Source organism: Phaseolus vulgaris, chromosome 4 (genome assembly GCF_051622355.1).
Source record: "Phaseolus vulgaris cultivar YP4 chromosome 4, ASM5162235v1, whole genome shotgun sequence".
Lineage (NCBI taxonomy): Eukaryota > Viridiplantae > Streptophyta > Magnoliopsida > Fabales > Fabaceae > Phaseolus > Phaseolus vulgaris.
The window spans coordinates 16,751,956-16,767,676 of NC_143501.1; the positions used below are offsets into that span (position 1 = coordinate 16,751,956).

A 15,721-nucleotide genomic window follows, 5' to 3' on the forward strand; every position below is an offset into this window, starting at 1 on the left:
TCATTATTCCCTCATCTGGGGGTAGAGCTGCCTTTCAGATCCTTCTCTACCTCCCTGAGTTTTTAACCTGAGATAGCTTAAGTCATTGTTCCCTCATCTGGGGGTAGAGCCGCCTTTCAGATCCTTCTCTACCTCCCTGAGTTTTAGAACAATGATTTAGGTGGTGAGGTGTCCTCTGCGAACCTTCCCCAGCCATCCTTTAACTTCTTTTTTAACTGTTCTTACTAGGTCAATATTGATGTTTCACTCAAGGGAAAAGGCGTTTTCCATCAACCTTCCTTTCCCATACTTAAGATCATCAACACTCCTGACTTTTCAGCTTTATCTTGCCTGAACTCACTTGAGGGTGAGAAGGGCTTTTCCTTATGCCTCAACTTGCCCAGGGGTTACATCTCCTCCTCCCCTGGATGCACTGAGGACTTTCGAACTTGCCTCAATTTGCTTACGCAAAGAGGTCTTGCAATCTGCTCTTGCCTGTACTCGCTCAGGGCGAGGTGGACCTTTTAATCTTTTCTCGCCCGCACTCGCTCAAGGCGAGAAGGTCTTTTTAATCTCTTCTCGCCTACACTCGCTAAAGGAGAGGAGGACTTTTCAATCTTTTCTCGCCTACACTCGCTAAAGGCAAGGAGGACTTTTTAATCTTTTCTCGCCGAATGGCAATGAAAACTTAAAAACTTTATACTCGTGCCTCCGATCGCCAGGTAGCGATGATGACTTAAAACTTTAACTTGTACCTCCGATTGCCAGGTGGCGATGAGGCCTTAAAACTTTAACTTGTACCTCCGATCGTCAGGTGGCGATGAGGGTTTAAAACTTTGTACTGAATGCATGATCTGAATTCACCGTTGCTTTAAATTACACAAGGGCGACAAAGTCTCTTTCCGAAAACTTAAAAACGATAGGCATGCAAACTTAATAACTTGGAAACTTTGATAAACTTCGAAGCCTTCTTTATTGGGTGGCCTCGTTAAAAACCCTCCCTAGGGAAAAAAGAGTGTCCCCTTGAAAAATTGTTTTAACTGAAACTACTTTAAACTGTTCAAGTTAATCACTACTTACAATGCTTTAACTGTAATAAAACTTGAGATGGGTGGCGTTCCAAGTGCGAGGAATCGCCCCTCCTTCCAGCGTTTCCAAGCGGTAGGGGTCGTTTCTGAGTGCTTCGGTTATTCTAAACGGTCTTGTCCACTTGGGTGACAGTTTGTTCTCCATCTCATACTGGTGGGCCTTCCTCATCACCAGGTCGCCATCTCTGAATTGCCTTGGCCTTATTCTAGAGTTGTACTTCCGTTCAACTCTTCTTTTCACTGCTTCGGTCTTCACTCGTGCTTCCTCCCTGACTTCATCCAGCAAATCCAAGTTCATTCTCTTTTCTTCGTTCGAGTCTTCCGCCACGAAGTTTTGGAATCTCGGCGAGCTTTCCTGGATTTCAACTGGAATCATCGCATCACACCCATACACAAAACTAAACGGGGTTTCATGGGTTCCCGATTGTTCAGTGGTATGATATGCCCACACTATACGGGGAACTTCTTCAGCCCAGGACCCATTGGCTTTCTCCAGCCTCTTCTTCAAGCCTCTCAACAAAACCCAATTGGCTGACTCCACTTGCCCATTCGTTTGTGGGTGCTTCACAAAAGCAAAGACCTGCTGTATTCCAACATCCCCACACAGCTTCTTCAACCGGTGACTTGCAAATTTAATCCCATTATCTGATACCAAACGCTTGGGCACACCAAATCGACACACAATATTGTTCCACACGAAACTCTGAATCTTGTGCGCGGTGATCTGGGCTACTGGTTCTGCTTCAATCCACTTTGTGAAGTACTCGATCGCCACAACCAAATACTTCATTTGCCTGATCGCCAATGGAAAGGGTCCCAGAATATCGATTCCCCACGTATGGAACGGCCAGGGGCTGTAAATTGACTTTAGCTCTTCTGGGAGCGCCTTGTGCCAATCGGCGTGCTGTTGGCATTGCTTGCAACACTAGGCATATTTCTTGCAATCTTCCCTCATTGTGGGCCAGTAATAATCTGCACGGAGAGTTCTTGTTGCCAAAGCTCGACCCCCGATGTGACTCCCACAAATCCCCTCATGGAGCTCAACCATAATTATCATGCACTTCTCTCCATGTACACATACTAAAAGAGGATGTGTGAACCCAAACCTGTACAACTCGCCATCGATGAGGGTGAACCTGCTGGAGTTCTTCTTTATCTTTCTGGCCTCCGTCGGGTCCATTGGGAGCACGCCATCCACCATGTAGCGCTGGTATGGCGTTATCCATGTATCTGGCTCATGGATAGCGCAAACTTGCGTCATCTTCGTCTCTCCCACTGGATGTGCTCTGACTCTCGGCGTCCTCAAAGTCTCCTGAGTCAAAGATCTATGACTCCTCACCGTCCCTTCCATTGACTTGCACACTTGAAGAACCTGGTGATCTGCCACGAATGCTCGAGGTGTCTTCAAAGTTTCTTGTATAACGGTCCTTTGCCTGCCCCCCTTGCCCGAACTGGCGAGCTTGGCTGGCAAGTCAGCTCGGGCATTCTGCTCCCTTGGCACGTGCACCACTTCAAACAAAACAAAGGACCTTTTTAACTCTTGCACATACTCCAGGTAAGCCGCCATCTGTGGATCTTTGGCCTGAAACTCGCCGGTTACCTGCCCAGTGACCAACAACGAATCACTCTTGGCCATCAGCACCTTTGCTCCCATCTCCTTTGCCAACAAAATACCGGTGATCAAAGCCTCATACTCCGCTTGATTATTGCTGGCTTTGAAGGCAAACCTCAGAGATTGTTCTATCAACACACCGTTGGGTCCTTCCAAAATGACTCCAGCTCCGTTACCCAGCTAGTTAGACGACCCATCCACCGAGAGCACCCAACGAAAATCATCCCCGGCGCTCTGCACTGTTTCGGAAGATAGCTCGACCACAAAGTTAGCGAAGATTTGCCCCTTGATCGGTCCTCGGGGCTCATACTTGATGTCGAATTCTGACAACTCCACCGCCCATTTTACCATCCTTCCAGCTACATCCGGTTTCTTCAGAACCTTCTGGATGGGTAAGTCAGTCATTACCAACACTGTAAAGCCCTGGAAGTATTGACGTAGCCTCCTCGCCAAAAACACGACCGCCAGCGCCACTTTCTCTAAGGCCTGATATCTCACTTCTGGGCCATGCAACACCTTGCTAACAAAATAGATAGGTTTCTGGACTTGATCTTGATCCTGGACGAGCACCGCACTTATTGCATTCTCGGTTATGGAAAAATATAACATGAGGGGCGTTCCCATTTGAGGTTTGCATAGAACCGGCGGGCTTGCCAAATACTCTTTGAGCTTCACAAAAGCTTCTTCACACTCCCTCGTCCAGACAAACCTGTTATTCCTCTTCAGACATTGGAAGTACGGGTGACCCTTCTCTCCACTGGCAGATACGAATCGAGACAGGGCGGCCATCCGGCCTGTGAGCTGTTGCACCTCCTTTACAGTGGCAGGACTCCTCATCGCCAGAATGGCAGCACACTTGTCGGGATTTGCCTCGATTCCCCTCTCAGTCAAGAGAAATCCCAGAAACTTCCCTGCCTCCACGCCGAAAATGCACTTCTCGGGATTCTATTTCAACTTGTACTTGGCTATTGTAACGAACAACTCCTCCAGATCAGTAACGTTCCTGCTCTTTTCCAGAGATGTCACGGCCATATCGTCAACATATGCTTGCACGTTCTCGCACTTCAGATTTCCCCGAACAGGATGCTAAGGAATTCACAGTTGTTATGCAAGCTAAGGGATCAGAGTCTCATGCTCCTATTGAGGATCACCTTGTGGAAGTCTCGGCCCCTGTAGCGGTACCATCTTCGTTGCGTCTCACCTCTTCTCGGAGGGCTAAATCACTTGCAGACTCTACAACACCAATCAATACTCCAATTGATGGTCATCACGTGGAGGTCTCTGCTATTGTGACTGTACCATCTCTGTCGCCTTATATCTCCGTCACCTTTTCCTCTCTTGATGGTTTGGAAACTACAGATGTGGGAGATGATCCATATATTGGTACATCTACTACCATTGTGGAATTTACTTATGACCATATCACTGTTGAAAATCAGGTTGGTTCAAAATTTTGGACTGATCCTAAAGAGATGGAGGAAGATGCCAGTGATACCGGGGAGGAGATAGTTCGCACTAAAAGAAAACCGGGGAAACCACCTAAGGGGACTGGAAAATCCAAAAAAACTGCTAAGAAAATTCTCTCCACAACGTCGCAATGAAAGTCTCTTCATTTTTCTGGAATGTCAGAGGACTGGGAAAGCACAAAATTGTGGAGATGTTGATTAGTTTACTTAAACTACATAAACCCCTTCTGGTTTTTCTTGTTGGGCCTATGGTGTCGTACACTGATGCTTTTGAAATCCTTTTCAAATATGTTAATATGCATTTGGTGGCTACGTCTCCTATTGTTAATAAAGTTGCTAAGCTTTGGTGTTTATCGGTTCCTAATCTGGTCCGAAATTTCTTGGTAAATGAACAATTTATTTTTTTAACTTGCCATTTGCAAGATAAACGTTTTAGCTTTACAGGTGTTTATGGTGCTAACACATACGTGGCTAGACGATTTTTGTGGAGGGATCTTAGTTCCTTCATAAGGCCTTAGTGATGTGATTCCAATAGCCACATAGAACAAGATTCTTGACATTCTTAGGAATCACCTTGAGCTGGAAAATATAGAGGCACTTTTCTTAGAATTGGATCATTGTTCTAAGACAAGAACTCACCAAAAACTAGTACCAAATCCCAAACTCATTTGGATGAACCAAATATTGTTAAATTGAATCAACAAAGAGAATGAAAGCTGGAATGACCGAACAGAATTAAGCAACTAATCATATGAACCGAACAGAATTAAAAACAAAACAGAACATAGTGCTGGAAAATAGAAAAACCGAAACTAAACAACTCAAGAACACAAGGCAACATGAACAATTGAAGAAAAAGAAAGGAAGGAGAAGAGAATGCTCATGAAGATGGAAGGAGGATGGAAGATCTCGCCACTAGAAGTGTGGAATGCTCCTAGATGAGAGTGATGCCGCCACTTGAGGACTCCATTGATCCATCAAGATAAGACTAGAGAAGAAGGCTCCAAAAGCTCTCCAAAGGTCACTCAAAATTTGAGTAGAGTTTTCTTAGATTAATTCCAATCTGAATTTTACAAAGAGAGCACCTCTATATATAGCCTAAGGTGCTGAAAAACTAAGCTAAAACAATTCAAAATTCCCTCCTAAACTATTCTAGAAACCGGCGCCTAAAACAAACATCCTATGGCACCTCCTATTCTACTCCTACACCTATCTACTAATACACCCCCCTAAAGCTCCTAATTAAAACCTACAAGATGCTAAAACAAAAGAGGTTTCTAATGTTTCCCTCTAAGCACCTTCAACTAAAGAAATTACAAAAAGAGAAAATAAATGTCTTCTAGCTCCCAAAGCTTTGAACATGCTTCTTGTAATCCTTTGAGGTGGACTTTGACCTCCATGGGCGTCCTCCATTTGTGCCTCCACCTCTTCTTGATCTTGTTGATTGGCCTCCATGTCCTCTTGAGCTTGATCTCCATCATACTCCCCGAGTTGGAGAGAATTCGACCACGAATTCTGGAGACCTACAGAAAAAGGAGTTAGATCGCTGACATTAAAAGTATGACTACCTAAGAATGTATCAGGCATATCTAACTCATAAGCATTGTCATTAATCCTCTTGAGGACTTGGAAAGGTCCATCCCCTCGAGGCATTAGTTTGGACTTCCTTTGAGTAGGAAAACGATCCTTCCTCAAGTGAAGCCAAACCCAATCGCCCTCATCAAACAACAATGCTTTTCTCCTTTTATTGGCAAATTCAGCATACTTGCCAACCTTCTTCTCAATTCTCTTCTTGATGTCTTTATGCAAAGTTTTCACAAAAGAAGCTTTTTCATCTCCATCTTTGCACAAGACATCTCCAAGAAGTGGAATAGGAAGAAGATCAAGAGGTGTTAGGGGATTAAACCCATAGACCACCTCAAAAGGAGAATGGGAGGTGGTAGAATTTACTACTCGGTTATATGCAAACTCAACATGGGGTAGTAAATTCTCCCACACTCTAGGATTCCCCGAAATAAAGCATCTCAATAGTTGTCCCAAAGTTCTATTCAGCACCTCGGTTTGACCATCAGTTTGTGGGTGGCAAGTGGTAGAAAATAAAAGCTTAGTTCCAAGCTTGCCCCACAAGGTCTTCCAAAAGTGACTCAAGAATTTAGGATCTCTATCGCACACTATAGACCTAGGAATCCCATGCAAGCGAACCACTTCTTGGAAGAAGAGGTTTGCAATGTGGCATGCATCATCCACTTTGTGGCAAGGAATAAAGTGAGCCATCTTTGAAAAACGATCCACTACCACAAAAATGGAGTCCTTTCCCTTTGATGTCTTGGGTAAGCCTAAGATGAAATCCATAGATATATCTACCCAAGGCATTGAAGGGATAGGAAGAGGAGTATATAGACCATAGGGATGCACTTTAGACTTAGCTTTGCGGCAAGCTATGCATTTATCACACAAACTATGAACATGTTTATGCATATGAGGCCAAAAGAAATGTTCATGCAACACATCCAAAGTTTTAGCAACCCCAAAATGTCCCATTAAACCCCCCTCATGAGCTTCTCTAACAAGAGATAATCTAATAGAGCTTTGGGGAACACAAAGACGTTTTCCTTTAAAAAGAAAGCCATCTTGAATAAAAAAAGTCTTTGTGTCCTCCTTTAAGACACTCTTGATAGATGGGAGAAAAATCAAGGTCATCATGATAAAGTTCCTTAATGTGGTCAAAACCAAGATATTGAGAAGTTAAAAGATTTAGCAAGGTGTATCTTCTAGAAAGAGCATCCGCCACAATATTTATTTTTCCTTGCTTGTGTTTGATCACATAAGGAAATTGCTCAATGAATTCCACCCACTTAGCATGCCTCTTGTTAAGTTTGTTTTGGCTTTTCAAATATTTAAGAGATTCATGATCACTATGTATCACAAACTCTTTGGGAAAAAGATAATGTTGCCAAGTAAACAAAGCCCTAACAAGTGCATATAATTCTTTATCATAGGTGGAATAGTTGAGATGACTTCCCTTCAATTTCTCACTAAAATAGGCTATGGGGTGGCCCTCTTGAAGGAGAACAGCCCCAATACCTATGCTTGAAGCATCACACTCAATCTCAAATGTCTTAGTGAAATTAGGAAGGGCCAAGATGGGGGCATTAGTCAATTTTTCTTTCAAAGTATCAAAAACATTTTGTTGTGCTTCTCCCCAATGAAAGACCACATCCTTTTTCACTATGTCATTGAGTGGTGCGGCAATGGTACCAATGTTTGGGACAAATCTTCTATAGAAAGAAGCAAGCCCATGAAAACTTCGGACCTCATTCAAAGATTTCGGTGTAGGCCAATTTTGAATGGCCACCACCTTTGTTTTGTCCACATGAACCCCTTTATAACTCACAACAAACCCTAGGAATTCTATATGATCAAGAGCAAACATACATTTAGCAAGGTTAGCATACAAATGTTCTTTCCTAAGGGTTTCCAAAACTTGCCTAACATGCAACCTATGGTCATTCAAAGATAAGCTATAAATGAGAATGTCATCAAAGTAAACCACAACAAACTTACCAATGAAAGGTCTAAGAACATGATGCATGAGGCGCATGAAGGTACTTGGTGCATTAGTTAAACCAAAAGGCATAACTAACTACTCATATAAACCAAAGTTGGTCTTAAAAGCCGTCTTCCATTCATCACCCGGTTTGATACGGATTTGATTGTAGCCGCTTTTAAGATCAATCTTTGAAAAGATTTTAGAACCATGTAATTCATCCAACAAATCATCTAGTCTAGGTATGGGATGCCTATACTTAATGGTTATGTTATTTATGGCCCTACAATCCGAACACATTCGCCATGTGCCATCCTTTTTTGGCACTAAGATGATAGGCATAGCACAAGGACTCATGCTATCTTGCACCCACCCTTTCTCAATCAAAGCCTCAACTTGTTGGCGAATTTCCTTGGTTTCACTTGGATTGGTCCTATATGCTGGACGATTTGGTAAAGAAGAGCCCGGTATCAAATCAATTTGGTGCTCAATCCCTCTCAAAGGTGGAAGTCCATTTGGAGGATCTTGAAACACATCTTTGAACTCTTCTACCAAATTTTCCAAGCAATGAGGACTATCAACAAGTGATTCTACTCTAAGAGTTCTAGGGATGGCTAAAAAAAGAGGATGATGAGCCACTATTTCCCTTTCAATGTCACGCCTAGACACAAGGAGTGTAGGCTTAGAACTCTTATCTTTTTTATTTTTTTGATCTTTTTCACTCTCCCTCTTTTTCTTCATGATAACTTGGTCCTCATGGACTTCTCTTGGAGAGAGAGATTTTAAAGTAACCTTGTGACCATGGAATTCAAAAGATAGTTTGTTGGTAAAGCCATCATGTAAAACTTTTCTATCAAATTGCCAAGGCCTTCCCAAAAGAACATGAGTGGCTTCCATGGGCACAACATCACATAATACCTCATCTTTGTATTTTCCAATGGAGAAATGGATGAGGACTTGTTTATTAACAATTATTTCTCCTACTTCACTAAGCCATTGTAATTTGTAGGGCTTTGTATGAGAGATAGTAGGCAATCCAAGCTTATCTACTACTCTTGTACTAGCCACATTTGCACAACTACCCCCATCCACTATCAAGGAACAAATGTTGTTTTGAATAAGACATCTTGTATGGAAAATATTTTCCCTTTGACTTTCATCAAAAGGTTGTGAAACTTGTCCAAGAAGTCTTCTCACAACTAACAAGTCCCCTTCAAGTGGACATTCGCTCTCTTCCTCACTAGATGCATGAGAATGCAATGAATGCTTTGGAGAATCCGAATCATGCTCACTAACTACAATGCCCTCATGCATGTACATACTTCGTTTGGAAGGACAATTTGCAGCAATATGACCATAACCCATACATTTAAAGCATTTAGTGTTAGATGTTCTAGTGGGAGACTTAGGTCTAGAAGTAGATGGCTTAGATTCCTTGGGTTTGAAAGAAGAATCTTTGGAAGGATGTTTAGAAAAAGAAGTTTTGTTTCTCCAAGACTTGGAGTAGTATCCATCATTGGAAGCATTTTTAAAAGAGTTGTTCTTAGCAAGTTGGGCTTCCACCTTCATTGCAAGATGAACTAAAGAGCCCAATGATGAATACTCTTGTAACTCAACAATGTCTTGAATATCCTTCCTAAGACCACTCACAAACCTAGCAACCATGGCTTCTTCACTTTCTTCTAATTCAATTTTAAGCACAAGCGTCTCAAGCTCCTTATAATATTCATCCACATTTAGCGTGCCTTGTTGAAACCGTTGGAGTCTCAACATGAGGTCTTTCCTAAAATGTGGGGGCACAAACCTAGCGCGCATATGATCCTTTAAAGAGTTCCAAGAGTCCACGGGAGGACCCTTGTGATAGATAATGTCCTTTACAATTCCATGCCACCATTTCATGGCATAATCACTAAACTCTAGGGTGGCTAGCTTGAGCTTATGCTCATCTTGGATCTCATGGATCTCAAAAATTTGTTCACACTTAGCCTCCCAATCTAAATATACATTTGGATCACTAGAACCATTAAAACAAGGTAGCTTGACCGAAGGAAGCTTGGACTTTGCATCATGGTAGAAGCCATTGCCGTAGTGAATTCTTTCCCCTTGGTGATGATGTCTTTGTCCATGGACTTGGGGTGGAGGTCTCCTTCTCCTATGCTCATCTTCACGGCCAACATCATTTGAAGAAGCTCTTGAAGATGGTCTATGAGAATGATGTCCATCATGGATAGAAGGAGATGGGCTTATCTATCAAGAAAAGATTACTAAAGAGGAGCTTGATCATGCTCTTCACTGTCAATATTTGTTTTGGAAAGAAATGGCTAAGAGCTTTGGTTTAAAGATGGGGATAGAAATACTGCTTTTCTCCATGTTATAGTCAAAAGGAGAAATAATTCTAGTGGGATTAATCGTCTACGAATTGATAATGCGGTTATTGAGGATCCTAAACTCATCGAGGAACATATTTTGGACTTTTATAAAACTCTTTATGCTGAGTCTATTTCTCATGTGCAAGATACATGCAATATGGAAGATTTTATTGGTACTTATATTCTTAAGATGGTTTCCTCTTAGGAGAATATGATGTTGATTAAATGTCCTGATTTTTTGGAAATCAAGAATGTTGTTTTTAACCTTAATGGTAATAGTGCTCCTAGTCCTGATGGTTTTGATGGTGTTTTCTATCACTCTTGTTGGGAAATTATTGGGACAAATGCTTGCAATGCTGTCCAACAGTTTTTTAAACAAAATTGGGTTCTCCATGGAATGAAAAGTAATATGGTATCTCTTATTCCTAAGATCCAGGGTGTTGAATCCATTAAAGATTACAGGCCAATAATTGTTGCTAATTTTAAATGTAAGATTATTTCTAAGATTCTAGCAGATCGGCTTGCTCTTGTGGCTGCCAGAATAATTTCTCATAATCAGTATGGGTTTGTGCAAGGCAGATATATTTAGGATTGTGTGCCTCATTAGACAGCAACGAAACATACAACTCAATGTTAATCAAAGTTGGTACACTCCACAACTTCAAAAAGAAGGGCTAGCAAGCTTGTGAGGGTTGGTAGTGGCACATGGTATTGCTTCTAAACTTATTAACATGCTTTCTAAAATGGTTCGGGGAGGTAATGTGGCTTACAAATTTGATATTCCAAATCCTTTGACACTCTGAGATGGAAGTTTTTACTATTAGTTTTGTCACGCTTTGGTTTTCACCCCTCGTTTATCTGTTTGATTAGTACTATTCTTCGTTCAACCATGCTTTCAATCAGAATAAATGAGAATTTGGTGGGATTTTTTCCTTGTAGTAGAGGTGTCAGACAAGGTGATCCTTTGTCTCCTCTACTTCTCTGTCATTCAAAGGGAGTTCTTAGTAGAATTCTCTAAGGAATTTGAGTATTTTTCTTAAAACATATGGTGATTTTCCAGGTCAATATGGTAATAATTCTAAGAGTAGTTTTTTCACCATGGATAATTCTTCAAGATTTGTCACCAAAATTCAGCATATTCTTTCTTGTAGTCATGGTTGTTTTCCTTTCACTTATTTAGGAGTGCCTATCTTTGTTGGTGCTCCAAATGGTCGATTTCTTCAACCTTTGGCTAATAAAGTCAAACTGAAGCTAGCCTCTTGGAAAGGTAAATTTCTTAGCATGATGGGTCGGATTCAGTTGGTCAATACGGTGATTACAGGACTTCTAGCTTACAGTTTTAATTTGTATAAATGGTTTGTTTCTCTACTTAAGCAAGTTAAACAGTGGTGTAAAAAAATTATTTGGACTGGAGATTTTCTGAAAAAAGGCATAGCTACTGTTAATTAGCTATGCTTTGTTCTCCTTTTGAGAATGGCGGTTTGAAGATTATTAACCTTCACCATAAAAATAATGCTTATCTTCTTAAGTTTACTTGAGACTTTCCTTATAACAATAGGCCTTGGTCTTTGCTCTTAAAAGTCAAGGTTCTTAAATCAAAATACGAGCTTAGAATGGTTTATAGATCCTCATCACTTGATTATACTTCTTGGACTGTTGGTACAGGTACTTTTATTGATTTCTGGAATGATAAATGGTGTTCTACTACTTCTTTAGCACATATTGTAGGGATATCTGATGGTTCTAGCATTCAGATATAGTTTCTCAGTTTTGGACAGATTATGATTAGAATATTCCATTGTCTTTATGGTAGATTCCTCATCTTTTTAGTCATATCATGGTCAGGGAGGAACATGATATTTCTAATTGGATTCTAGATGAGTCTAGTCGTTTCACTCTTAAATCGTTTAGGACTTTCTTGATAGAGATCAAGTAAGAAAGGATGTTACTAATGGAGGAAGAGGCCATCCACCCAAACATTTAAAGTTCTTCCTTCTAGTCTTCTCAAAAATTAAAGAAGAATTAAATAAAGAGAGGACCAAGCCTAAAGCCAAAAGAAGACTACAAACATTCAAGAATGCGCTCTAATTAATATCTCTCTTTATAGTTTCTTTTGTATAAATTTGTAAATAATATAGAATAGTGTTTAGGAAGGTGCTAAAGAGGGAAACCTAAGACACCTCTTTTGTATAGCACCTATAGGCATTAGTTTTAGGAAAAGTCTAGAAGGTGTCTCTTTACTCTCCATTTAGGTGCTAGAATTGGAAGAGTTAGAAGGCTACCTTGTAAAGCTTCTCTTGTAAGCTTCTTTTGTAATAGGTGACCAGTCCTCCTCCCTATAAAAGGAAGGCTTGGGTCTTTGAAATAATAGAATTTATTTTGAGTAAAGAACCTCTCCCAAATTGGTGAGTGAAATTGAGAGAGACTTGTGTCTTCTTCTCTTCTAGTCTTATCTTGAGTGCATTCTTGGACTCTCAAGTGGCGGCAACTGTAAATTAAAATACGATTAAACATGATTATGAATGCATACAATAATGTTCTCATACATATCTTATCATATCATGATTCTCACATATATCCATACAATCAAGAAGGAATAGGCACTTACCTTGATCCATGAGTGATCCTGATGGAGGAAGGCCCAAGCTCACCACACTATGAAAGCCAAGCTTCCAAGACTAGACGGTCTAGCCTCTGATGAGGAGCGTCTAGACTCAAAAAGGAGCGTCTAACCCATGAAGAGGAGCGTCTAGGCCATGATGAGGATTCCTTCTAGACCGTCTAGCTTCACATACATATGGGTCAAAGCTACGGTTTTGGGAAGAGAAGACCTTTGTAATTGTTACATAAAGGCCCATTAGGGGTGCTTAGTAATTAGAGTAGTGTAGAAAGCATATTTGTGTGAACATTCTAGAAAGACCATGGAGGGGGTGAGCATAAAAACTAGACACACCCCTCCCCATGTGCACCCATGTGCCATGTGCACCCATGTGCTTCACATTTACATTTCATTTGGCTAGCATTAGGGTTGCATTATGGTCCTCCTTAGCCTATAAAAGGAGGAGCCTACACCTTGTATTTTCAAGTTTATTGTGAGTAAAGTTATGCTGCCAATTTGTGCTCAACTTTGCTTCTCTCTAGAATCCTAGGCTCTAAACTTCAATTCCTTCATCTTTTCCCTTGAGCTGGCCGAACCACTCAATACCCATACCTAACATGCACCTACAAGATCAACACCACTCTTAGGAGGATCTTGCTCACTCTCATTCATTGCTTCCGCCCCATACTCTACATTGATTCAAGAAGAACACATGAAAATGCCATCATTTGGTATCATGAGCTTTGGTTCTTCAAGATGAGTAGCTCTTGGTCTTTTCAATTTTAGTTCTTCTTTATTTCATATTGTCATTTAATGTCCATACTTGTCTTGCTGTTTTTTACATTTTAATTTGTTTGGTGTGCTTTGTGGAAGATCCAACCGAAGCACTCTTGTTCAATTGATCTTGAACAAGTTCTTGTGCAATTTGTGATAGGATTCCATACACCTTTGTGTTGCTATTTTCTTTTAGGCTTTGAGTCTTTATTGCTTTCATTATTTTGGTTCATATTATGCTTTGAGTCTTTAATTTTCTGAATCTATACATGTTTTGTCAAGTCATGTTCATCCATATTGTCAACAATTCATAGTAGTCCTTTTATTTGGCTTAATTGTTTCTTGATTTTGGGTCTCTTTATTTGTTTGAATCTGCTGTTCTTTGCTCCTTTGGTGCCTTTTTAATTTTAGTTTGAGTTCATATTGTGTTTAGATTCTACACAATTCTATTTCACAAATTTCCATTGTGTCTAAACTTTGGTATCTTGCTGTTTTTGTTTCCAGTTTTCAGATTCCCCTGTTTTCACCTTCTCTGTTTTGGCTGTTTTAACCCAGAAAAATACTTCCACCCATAGGAAAATTTTGATTCTCTGGAAAATGCAATTTTAAAGTGTTATAGAAAGGACAAAAAAAGAATTAGGTCAAAAGAAGCAACAGAAAAAAAATGATAAATCTTTTAAGATCAGAGTGCAAATCTGAAGCGCTCCAGCTGGCCTAACCGAACACCAATTTTGCAAAATTTATTAAAAAAAAATGGTGCATCCGTTTTGAGTGAATCCAAAGCCAGATTTTAGATAATATCCTGAATATCTTGCATAACAAATTTCAGAGCCAAATTCCAAAAATACAGATCAGCATAAATCGGGGAACAAACACGTTTTCTGGCCCACAACATTTTCCAGTGGTGCTGTTTTTTTTATTTGGTCATCTAATCTAGTGCTTTTCTTTAGGAATTCTTTTGTGTGCCAACCTTTAATTGAGTACCTTTATTTGTTTGCTTTAATTTCTTGACTCTCCTTCTAGTTGTCACAATCTAAATCCTTTTGGTGGTACTGTTTTATTCAATTAAATTTGTTTCTTGCTTTTGTTCTTTGACCTCTAATTTGGGTGCTGGAATTTAATTCTTCTTTGGTGCTTATGTGAATGGGAACTTGATTTGGTTAAGGTTTAGCCCTTTGCTAGGTGCTGGAAATTGGAGGATTAAAGGCCATCATTCTAAGGAGAAGACAAGGTCAAAGCCGAAACAAATAGTCTTGAAATAAACACTACAAACACTTGGAAGATCAACAATCAAAGACAACAAGGAAGTGCACTAATCAAAAGAGGATCAACAAAGGGAGTTCTCTTATTCCCTTTGCAACTTGGTTTATTGTTAATTACCTTGTTAATTACGTTTTAGACGGTGAGTGTGTCTTCAAGGGCTCAAAGTGTCCAAGAAGCCTCACCTAGGGCCGAATAGTATAGCCTTCTTGTTTAGCAATTGTTACTTGTTTGTATTTTGCTTTTCTATTGCTTTAGTAGTGACGCTTTGCATGGTTAGTTTTGTTTTAAATTTGTGTTAAACCGACTAGCTTTGTTGAATAGATAGCTTACATTGTTTTCTTGCATTTATTTCTCAACTTATTTGTGTTCTAAGTGTTTCACTAAGAGAAAGTTTTGTGTGAAGACATTGGAGGATAGTTTTTGGCAAGGAAAAGGCTTGGTACTTAAGTAGTCCATTGTAACTCACCTCCCTTACCTGGAAAACTACCTTCTTTAGCTTTCCTAAACTTTCTCAAAGTAAAACACCTATATACACAAAGTTTTTAGCCATGTCTTCTTCTTCTCATTCTACAAAGTCTATTGGAAGTGAATTAAAATCTTTAAAAACTCTTTTGAAAGAAGTTTCACAAACTGTTCAATCAATTGCATATAGACAATTGGAGAGTGAGACTAAACTTAATGTTTTGACTAAAGCAAAGGATGAGAAGTCTCACATTCTAAAAAAATTACCTTCTCATGCATATATCTCTAAAGATCATGATTCTTTTGGGGAGGGAAGCATTAGAGTAAATGATTATTATCAAGCACCCCCTAGAAGACATAGAAGAGATAGAAAAGAACAAGAAAACCCAAGAGAGGTTAGGGTAGAACAACCCCATTTCCATGGAAAAGAAAATATAGAAGCTTGCCTAGATTGGGAAATGAGGGTAGAAAAATTGTTTGCTTCCCATAAAGAAAGAAAGGAAAGAAAAATACAAAAGAAGAGAGGGGAAGTCGAAAGGGAAGCTAAAGAAAAAGAAGAAAA

The 15,721-nt window shown here is 40.0% G+C and overlaps 1 pseudogene; it reads left to right on the plus strand.

The window, feature by feature from the left end:
* Positions 1-15,721, plus strand: part of LOC150027938 (uncharacterized) — a 78,583-nt pseudogene that overhangs the window by 30,703 nt on the left and 32,159 nt on the right.